This window comes from Camelus dromedarius, chromosome 6 (genome assembly GCF_036321535.1).
Source record: "Camelus dromedarius isolate mCamDro1 chromosome 6, mCamDro1.pat, whole genome shotgun sequence".
Taxonomy (NCBI): domain Eukaryota; kingdom Metazoa; phylum Chordata; class Mammalia; order Artiodactyla; family Camelidae; genus Camelus; species Camelus dromedarius.
Genome location: NC_087441.1, coordinates 4,189,073 through 4,197,624, shown reverse-complemented (window position 1 = coordinate 4,197,624; position 8,552 = coordinate 4,189,073). Strand labels below are relative to the sequence as shown.

Below are 8,552 nucleotides of genomic sequence, written 5' to 3'. Positions count from 1 at the left end.
TTCAGAGAGATGTACTTTCCATAGACAGAGTGCAGGCCACCTCAGAAGGCAAGAGGGAGGCCAGGAGGTGTGGGGGTTGCTAGGTTTTATGGGCTTGGCAACCTTATATGCTAACAAGTGGGAGAATTACTCCAACAAGTTTAGGGAGTGGGCAGGGATTCCTAGGAATTCGGCCAGCACGCACTCTATGACCTTTTGTGGTCAGCCTCGGAAATGTCATGGCGCCTGTGGCAGTGTCATTCACCATGCTCATATGTCACAAGGAGCATATAATAAAGCTTAAATCTTTTTTGATTTGGGCCTTAAGACCTACTGGGAGTTGAATCTTTCTCCATCTTGGTGTTAAATGCTGTGTCATTCCTTGAATGTCTGTGTCCTGCGCCCTTCCTTTCTGTCTCAATACCACTTATATGTGGAATCTTAAAAAAAAAAGAGAGAGACACACAAATGAATTTATTTACAAAACAGAGACAGACTCACAGACATAGAAAAGAAACTTATGGTAACTGAGGGGAAAGGGGGTGGAGAAGTATAAACTGGGACTTTGGAATTTGCAGATACTAACTACTATACATAAAATAGGTAAACAGCAAGGTCCTCCTGTAGAGCACAGGACGCTATGTCCAATATCTTGTAACAGCCTATAATGAAAAAGAATAGGAAAAGGAACATATGTTTAAGTATAACTGAATCACCACACTGTGCACTAGAAACTAATGCAACACTGTAAACCGACTATACTCCAATAAATATTTATTTTTCAAGGCTAACTGACTTAGTCTTTTCTTTTTTAATTAAAAAAAAATTTAGTTATTTATTTGTTTTTGTGGAGATAGAGGGGATTGAAGCCAGCACCATGTGCATGCTAAGCATGTGCTCTACCACTGAGCTCTACGCCCCCCAAACAATTTTAAAAAAGTATTTATCATAAAAACTAATTAAATTGTATGCTAGTCACAAAAGGTGACTTTAGCAAGTTTGGGAAACATACCTGAGAGGGAAGAAAACACTAGTTACTTGATGAGAGCCCAGCGTGGCCGTCACCGACGGAACATGTGAGCTCCTCCTCCCAGACGGGCCCGAGGGCTTCGTTCCCCCTTTGCCCAGCCCATGAAATGAAAGGTTTAACAGAGAGGAAAACCTTCAGCCTCAACACTGAAATCTCTAGCCTAATTAAAAGACAGGCTGGGGGTTCTGGATCAACCTTCACTTACATGTGAGCAGCAGGTCATTACAGAGTCATCCGTGGGCAGAGGCTCTCCGGGACCTGGCAGGGGCCGGAGGCATGTGAATTACTGCCGAAAACAGCAAAACGAGTCAAACCAGTCTCTTCCAACCCCAGTGATCCCGCGGACCAGAATACAGAGGAATAGTGAAGGAGGAACGGCTGCGATTGTCTGCCTCCGACTGTGGCTGGGATTGCTTCCAGTCCTAGGCGCCTCTGTGCTGCAAGGTCACCTTTCCCAGGTCTCCCCTCCTGAACTTCCCGAGGGCGGAGCCAGCACGTACTGTTCTGCCTGTTTATTTTCTCCCACCCAAGTGCCTGCCGTGCCCGACGCTCAGGGCTCCAGAGTGTTTGCTGAAGGAAGGAAAGATGCCACCTACAGTTTTTTGTTTTTGGTTTTTTTTCCTTTCGCATTTTGGGGAAAGATTTTATTTTTAATTTTTTTTAAATTTTTTGGGGGGAGGTAATTAGGCTTATTTATTCACATTTTTATATTTATATGTATGTATATATATATTTTATTGAAGTACAGTCAGTTTACTATGTTGTGTCAGTTTCTGGCAGTACTGGGGATTGAACCCAGGACCTCCTCCATGCTAAGCATGTGCTCTACGACTGAGCTCTACCCTCTCCCCCTTTTTTGCATTTTTTAATTGAAGTTTAGTCGATTTACGTGTTGTGTTACTTCTGGTGGCATAGTGATTCAGTGACACGTGTATGTCTGTTTCTTTTCCTGTCCTTTTTCATCACAGGCTATTACAAGGTATTGACTAGCAAGACTAAGCCTTCCTTTACTTCCCCTTTTTCCATTTTGACTTTCAAGCTTATCAGGGCAGCATTAGACTCTGTGCTTTGAGGCCAGCCCGGCTAGTTTGAGTGGGTCCGGCCACCCCGGAAGTGCCGGCGGGGCTGCGGCGACTTCGCCGGCAGGGGGAGCCCCGCTGGCCGGGCTGCTTAGTCTCAGCTTTTGAGGGCCGTGGGCTGGTGCAGACCCCAGGATCACGTTTAGCCTCATTCTGCAGCCTTGTTTCCAGCTGCCACTCAGCCCAGGCAGCTTTCCCCGGGGGCTTTGTTAATGAATATAATTTTACAGCCATGAAAAGACATGAGGAGAACTGAAAGTTCTAGAGGGAAGATGACACTTTTGTTGCTTCCAAGTCGAGTATTTTAAGTCTCAACTGTTTTCTCGGGCAGACACACACTCACATGGGTCCCGATTCAGCCAGTGCCTCATTCTTTCACTGGGAGGTTTGGAGTTACCCACCTACTAAGACATTTGTTTGAGTTCAAGAGCCATAAATCCTGATTTAGGATTCTTTTCAGCAGTAATGTCACACACACTTCCTTTGTGCGTTATCCAACTCAGAAGTACATGTGGTGCTTTTAAACTGTGTCAAGCTACCTAATGAGAAACTAGGAAATAATACTATTCTGACCTTGAAAAGGGGGCTTGCCTAAGTGGAAGTGCTGGAAATGTGAACGTGTAGCCTCAGATCCGTTTCGTCTCTTACTTTGTTCTTGTTTCCTCCCTTCAAGTGTAAACATCCCTCCATCTGATCCAAGGACCATCTTTCCCTAAACACTAAGATCATGCAATTGCAGGGTAATTCCAGGGTCCTTTTTTCCCTTGGGAATTCTGCTGCCTCAGTCAACTGGACTTCAGTTAGTATGGATAATGATTGGCTTGTTGTGTGCATAAATATATAGTCATTTGTGTGCTGCTAGCTACTTAGAATCTGTCCATGGAAATTATCGTTGGCAAACAGGTATGTAAGATGAACAGACCTAACCCACTCAAAATCTGCATGATTCCAGTTGCTGCTTCTACGGCAGTGGGCGGACCCTGGGCATCTTACCTCTTCTCCACCAGGTAGTGGCGTGGCGGATGGTTTCACCACCTACCTCTAAATTTCTGACATGGCCGTGACCTATCCCCTCCTCCTGGGGCTTCCTGCCCTGTTTGGCTGGTGCGTGGTGTGTGTACCTCATTGAGTGAGCCAGCAGCACCAGTGGGTGCAGTGTAAGTCACTGATTATTTCCCGATTCGTGTACTGATTAGGTGGAATATGAAACACTGACTACTTTCCTGCAATAGTAAACAGGTGGCTTGCAAAGTGCTCACAATTCACTGAGGCTCAGTCAGAAGACAATTGATGTGAGTGGAATCACTTCAGGAATGGATACATATGTTCAAAGTGCTATGAGAACCCAGAAAGGTCAGCGACTGACTTGGTTGTTGGGAAAACGTTGAAAAATGACGAAGTGGACTTTACTACAAAAGTAAAGTCAATGTGCTGGTAAGTTTCAGCAGAGGAAGAAGACGGGGCCTTGGGAAGACACGGGCGCCCTGGGGACTGTCGCCTACGGGTCCTTCTTCCATGAAAAGCACATCTGAGCAAGTCTGCTTCACCACTTGGTATAGAGATGACTATGTTTATACTGTTTACTAACACATTTTGTTTGACCTAAAAATTCACTGTCTCTTCCGATTCTAAAAGAAATGAAAACACTTCGTGGGTCCCTAAAGGTAGGTGCCCCCGGCAAGGTGTCTGCGTTGCCCGGGAGAAGACAAAGGCAGAAGGAGGAGAGGCGAGGACAGGACCGCGGGGAGAGGACAGGGAAGGGGCGCCTGAAAACGGAACGGAGCTGGGGGAGGAGCAGGAGTCACCAAAGAAAGGGCGCAATAAGCTCACTGAAAACGGAATAAAAATACGAAAGTGGGAGAAAACAAAAAGAAAACAGAAGAGTGAGTAAAGATAGAGAACGGTCATAGAGAACAGCCAGCTGTGGAACAATTCCAGAAGCTTCTTCCGTGAGCACCGCTCCTGGACTTGGACGGGGACGTTGCCTTTCCTGCGATGGTTGGTACTGATGCTTCAGAGGCTCCACGCAGGAGAGAAACAGGTGGTGGGGGTGGGGGGCACTGCAGGGCACGTAGGTCTGAATTGGTTGGACCCCTGGGGGAGCTTCCCACGTGAGGACAGGTGTCATGTAACCAACAGGCTTGTTTTGTGCATAAACAGCAATAATTGAAGTTTCTTTCTATAATGGAGTCCACATTCAAGAATTAGAAAATGATGGAACCCTGCTAAAAACATACACTTAAGATGGGTCATTTGTACCTTTACGTTTATCTGCATCTCACTGGGTTTTCACTCTTTGGGCTTCGTTACATATATTTTGCTGCTGTTTCTAATGCCTATCTATAAAAAGCTTTTCCTAGTTTATAACAGATTCTCAGGTCCTTATTTATTTGAATACTCACAGTAGTCCTGTGAGGAAGACATTGCCATTTTTATTTTGTAAATTAGGAGCCAGGCTCAGAGTTTGTGATTTGCCCAAGGTCCCACAGTCACATCATTTCAGAGGTGGGACTTCACCCTGGGGACTTATGTGTGTATGTGTGTGTTTACTTGGCACTGACTTTCTCTGAAACATTAAACTCAGAAGAGAATTGATTTCACATGGATTAAGCTATCCTTGTACACTTTTTCCCATTTTTATCTCATGTAGTTATTTATGCATTCCAAAATCTGCCTACCATTTTCATTCTTCTCCTTAATGGAAGAAGGACTATCACTGACTTGACCCCGTTGGCATCATGAATACAGAGCCATGAGTGAGCTATTATTCCTCTGGTACCTAGGCATAAAATTTGGCAGACTGAATGTTTATGTTTATAAAGTTTTTCTAACACAGCTTGGGATTTTCATGTGTCTGTTGATGACATGCAAATTGTTTCCCTTAGTATGCAGAACATCCAAACGTAATTTAGGAAACATTTCTTAGAAACATCCAAATGTACTGCAGGTTGTCACATTCAATGCATAACTTGGCAAGTTTTGTTTTTTTCCCCAGTAAAATATAATTTTCAAGGCATCTACTGCTCAGGAAAGATCTTTACCCATTGGAACTAAGTAGAGTTTTACAGAGGAGGTTAGACCTCTGTGGGTTTCAGCCTCTATTCATTGGCTTTACTCTGTTTCATGCTTGAAGATAGCGCCATGGCCAGGCGTCATGCGCTTGCTTCAGATCAGCCAGAGATACAGGGAGAACACGAGATAGTCATTGTTGGCTCATTACCCTCCAGGAAGGTGGTAGATTCTGGTCATACCCTGCTGTCAGTGGCTGATAATGGAGGGAGTGCTGTTTCAACCCTATCCTTTTTCCTTAGGTCCACCTTGACTGTGCCACAGAATGGTTCAATGGACTAAGATTAACTTGGGAGTTCAGTAAATCTTGGCTCCTCGCTGTGGCTCTGTTGGCGATTCACTAAGAGAGCCCTGTAAATCAGTCTAGCTTCTGGTGTGCCCATGTTTTCTCCTGTGAAAAATGAGCCCAGCGACAATGTCTAATGCTATGAATTTTGCAAATTCGTTTTCCTAATACGGGTCTTGTTGATGCATGATCCTGCTTACAAAAGGGAAGTTGAGTGCTCAGGACCCTTTGAAAAAATGTATAATGTGTCTGAGTCTATCACCACTTGGAATGGTGACTGCTAACTCTCTGGGTGATTCTAAGCATCGTGTCTGTAGTTTTAAGCCTGCGACATGGAAGATCACTAACTTTCAATAATCAAACTCATAAACTTGTAAAACTCCATTTATTCAACTAACAGTTACTGACTGAACGCTCACTGGGAGAAGGCTGATGGATACAGAAAGAAAGAAGAATTTGCCCCTGCCCTTAAGAGCCTTCAATCTAACTGGAGACAGACACATAACACAAATAATACAGATATAATAGATTCTAAACTTGAATGCAGTGTGGCACTTTCTGAGCTGTGTACGAGGAAAGCACTCTTGAAACCAGGAAGACTGAGTTAAACCTCAAGAGGCACCAAATTGAAGAGGTGACACTTGGGAGTAACCAATGGAAGATGATTTGTGAGTTTTGTAGAGGAGGGGCAGGGGAGCTTTCAAAGAGATGGGAAGAGCTGGTGATAAGGTGGGGGAGGGGCCCGGTGTCTAGCAGGGAATGGTAGACGCGTGCCGGGGAATTGGTACCCTGTCTACCAGCTGGCCATGGAATGGTAAATTGGGGCCAGTTGGTAAAATACCTTCATCATTATATTTAGAATGTAGACTGAACACTGGAATCATCTCAGGTGTTTCTGTGGGAAGGTAGCATGAGCAGAGTGGTCATTTTAGAAACACATCTGTGGGGCAGAATGGAAGGGGGTTGGAGCAACTCAGTAGTGTTGAGTCTGGGAGGCCAGTTTGGAGGCCACTGTATTAGTGACACATCATCACTGTGACAAAGCCAGAAAACACTGTAGATCAAATCAACCTCATGAAATCAGGTCCTTGTAGACAGCCACATACTCTACCCAACTGGCCAAATGTCCCTCCAGCACGCTGTATATTCCCTTCCACCAGCGCAGAAAACAAAAGCCTTGGTCCTCTACCACTTGCGTAAGTCTTCGTAGTGCTGAGTTGGAAGAATCATATCTGGACATTATTCTGAGGTCATACGTGTTCACAGTAACCCTAGAATTCACCCAGACCCTTCTGCTGGGGCTGGTTTACCTGCCATGACTTCGAACACCTACCCACTCTTATCAGAGTCTGAGCCTGCGTTAAGTGAACCTGTGTTAAATTTTATCCTGAGTTTGCAGTGTTCACTCTGACTGCTCCGCCTGTCCCTCAACTCCCAACCACCCGCCACACCCACCGAGCAGTTGTTACCAGTTGCTATCTTCTAGTTCTGTTTTCAGTTTATTGGAATTTTCAAGATTTTGTGGTTGGTTTGCAGCATCAAGTCATACAAAGCATCATAAGCTATTTAGTTGACAGTGTGTTTTTGTTTTCCTTCGGAACTGTATTTAACAAATTGCATTTACATAAACTGTCAGGCATTCAAAAGTGTTTAACAAAACAGAGGCCACCACAGCAAGTTCGGCTTCTTTCAGTCAGTACCGTCCGTGATATTCCCTTTCTTGAGATTGGTTCTCCTAATGCGTCTTTAAAGATGCGTGATTTGCTTTATGCACTTAAGAAAGAGATACAGAGAAGGCATTTGAACAAAGCTTCTGGTCTTGGATCTATTTTTTTAAGGTGTAAATCTTGAGAGGAACTGTCTGTCTTTACAGCTGATTCCAGCGCATCCTGCCTCTGTCCACTGGGGGTCCCTCCCAAGTGGAACAACACAGTAATCACTTCTCTCTGGGCATTTCTTTTTTATTTAATTTTTTCTTAATATTTTTACAGGCTGTTGGAAAATTCTTTAGCTACAGACGTATAGCTGGACTCCCTCAGAACAGCTTTCATTTGTACTTTTACTGTTGCTTCAAATTTTAGTTAAAGCAAATAATGAGCAAAACAGTAATGTTTCCCAAATATACTCATCTAATTATCTAATTGTAACATTTCTCTTTTAAGGCATGTCTAGTTTTTTGGTCCCTGATTTCTTTTGATTCCTTTGAAAATGTTCACGATATTTAATTACCTTCACTAATTCCTCAGTGCTTAGATTGTTACAGGCTTTATTTTGTATTTCATAGAGTTCATCTTGCCCTTTTTATGACCTATTCTGCGTTTTCTTGGAGTTATTGAGTATGGCACTTGATTATGCAAAATCTTTTGAGCTCTATCACATTTATGTTTTGTTCTAAATGACATTGTTAAAATTCATAAAATTGGTCTATATCAGTTCTTTACAGTCAAATTGAAAAAAGAATGTATCGCTTCAACACGTTCAGAACATCTGCAACCCTAGAGATTTTTTTTCAAGCACAAAATGTGTTTAAGAGCATAAGACAGCTTCAGAGGCACAAAGATGAAAACAACTGAGTTATTTCCATTCATCTACTCTTTGGAGTGATGAAATAAACCCAGAAATAACATGAACAGTACAATGATCAATTGAGGATTTGAAATTTTTCAGCTTCCTTCATCCAAGATGTTCATCAACTGGAGGCAGCTTGTAAATTTCCATGTCATTGGTGACTAGTGATTAAAATAAACAAACAAACGAAAAGTGTACTATCCAGAGTTACTGGCCCAAACCAATTGTGTGATATTGTATGTTAGAGCCATGGGTACTTTTCTTCATTTTTCTTTACCCATCATTTCTTTTCCCATTATATATCTTTCCCTTGTACCTTCATCTTTCTTTACCCAGCATCAGATTTTTCTGCATCTTTCTTGATCTTCATATTCAATATTCAATAGGCCACATATTTACTCACATAAGAGCCATAAGAAATGCAAATGCTTTCAAGTTCATGTGGTCACCTAAGAACTTAATGGCTTTGGGTCTTGAGAAGAAATTCTATTTTTAGTTGGCAGTAAAAAGTGAGAAGACAGGAGCCTTATAAAAACGGATG

The 8,552-nt window shown here is 43.0% G+C and overlaps 1 long non-coding RNA gene across 1 annotated transcript; it reads right to left on the bottom strand.

The window, feature by feature from the left end:
* Positions 1–437: 437 nt before the first annotated feature.
* Positions 438–1,524, bottom strand: LOC135321573 (uncharacterized). Its single transcript, XR_010381432.1, has 2 exons — positions 1,215–1,524; positions 438–641 (listed from the first exon to the last, which is right to left on the bottom strand). It is a non-coding gene; the product is annotated as an uncharacterized LOC135321573 (long non-coding RNA).
* Between the last annotated feature and the right edge of the window lie 7,028 nt (positions 1,525–8,552).